At 42.7% G+C, this 1,606-nt stretch overlaps 1 non-coding gene across 1 annotated transcript; it reads right to left on the bottom strand.

Annotated features, from left to right (window-relative positions):
* Nucleotides 1-222: 222 nt before the first annotated feature.
* On the bottom strand, nt 223-330 carry LOC112699967 (small nucleolar RNA R71). Its single transcript, XR_003152897.1, has one exon. It is a non-coding gene; the product is annotated as a small nucleolar RNA R71 (small nucleolar RNA).
* Nucleotides 331-1,606: the final 1,276 nt, after the last annotated feature.

Genomic DNA, 1,606 nt, shown 5'->3' with positions numbered 1-1,606 from the left:
TTGGAAGATCCTCATCAGTTTTTAGCTGAATTCTTGCAAATTTGTGACACTGTCAAGACCAATGGGGTTGACCCTGAGGTCTACAGACTTATGCTATTCCCTTTTGCTGTAAGAGATAAAGCTAGGATCTGGTTGGACTCACAACCTAAAGAAAGCCTGAACTCTTGGGAAAAGCTAGTCAATGCCTTCTTGGCAAAGTTCTTTCCACCTCAAAAATTGAATAAGCTTAGAGTGGAAGTCCAAACCTTCAGACAGAAGGAAGGTGAATCCCTCTATGAAGCTTGGGAAAGATACAAATAATTGATCAGAAAGTGTCCTTCTGACATGCTTTCTGAATGGAGCATCATAGGTATCTTCCATGATGGTCTGTCTGAACTGTCCAAGATGTCATTGGACAGCTCTGCTGGAGGATCTCTTCATCTGAAGAAGATGCCTACAGAAGCTCAAGAACTCATTGAAATGGTTGCAAATAACCAATTCATGTACACTTCTGAAAGGAATCATGTGAACAATGGGACGAATCAGAAGAAGGGAGTTCTTGAGATTGATACTCTGAATGCCATATTGGCTCAGAACAAAATATTGACTCAGCAAGTCAATATGATTTCTTAGTCTGTCTGGAGTGCAAGCTGCACGAGGCAGTATTAAGGACGCTTCATTTGAAGAAAAAGCTTATGATCCTGAGAACCCATCAATGGAAGAGGTGAATTACATGGGAGAATCCTTTGGAAACACCTATAATCCTTCATGGAGAAATCATCCAAATCTCTCATGGAAGGATCAACAGAGACCTCAACAAGGTTTCAACAACAATAATGGTGGAAGAAACAGGTTTAGCAATGGCAAGCCTTTTCCATCATCTTCTCAGCAACAGACAGAGAATTCTAAGCTGAGCCACTCTGACTTAGCAACCATGGTCTCTGATCTAATCAAAACCACTCAAAGTTTCATGACTGAAACAAGGTCCTTCATTAGAAATTTGGAGGCACAAGTGGGTCAGCTGAGTAAGAAAGTTACTGAACTCCCTCCTAGTACTCTTCCAAGCAATACAGAAGAGAATCCAAAAGGAGAGTGTAAGGCCATAAACATGGCCGAATTTGGAGAGGAGGAAGAGGCAGTGAGCGCCACTGAGGAAGACCTCAATGGACGTCCACTGGCCTCCAATGAGTTCCCTAATGAGGAACCATGGGAATCTGAGGCCCACACTGAGACCATAGAGATTCCGTTGGATTTACTTCTGCCATTCATGAGCTCTGGTGAGTATTCTTCCTCTGAAGAGGATGAAGATGTCACTAAAGAGCAAGTTGCTAAGTACCTTGGAGCAATCATGAAGCTAAATGACAACTTATTTGGTAATGAGACTTGGGAGGATGAACCTCATTTGCTCACCAAAGAACTGGATGACTTGACTAGGCAGAGATTACCTCAAAAGAGACAAGACCCTGAGAAGTTCTCAATACCTTGTACAGTAGGCACCATGACCTTCAAGAAGGCTCTGTGTGACCTAGGGTCAAGCATAAACCTCATGCCTCTCTCTGTAATGGAGAAGCTACGGATCTTTGAGGTGCAAACTGCAAGAATCTCACTAGAGATGGTAGACAATTCA

This window comes from Arachis hypogaea, chromosome 6 (assembly GCF_003086295.3).
Source record: "Arachis hypogaea cultivar Tifrunner chromosome 6, arahy.Tifrunner.gnm2.J5K5, whole genome shotgun sequence".
NCBI lineage: Eukaryota > Viridiplantae > Streptophyta > Magnoliopsida > Fabales > Fabaceae > Arachis > Arachis hypogaea.
Note: the sequence above shows the minus strand (reverse complement) of the source record. Positions and strands in the feature narration are given on the sequence as shown.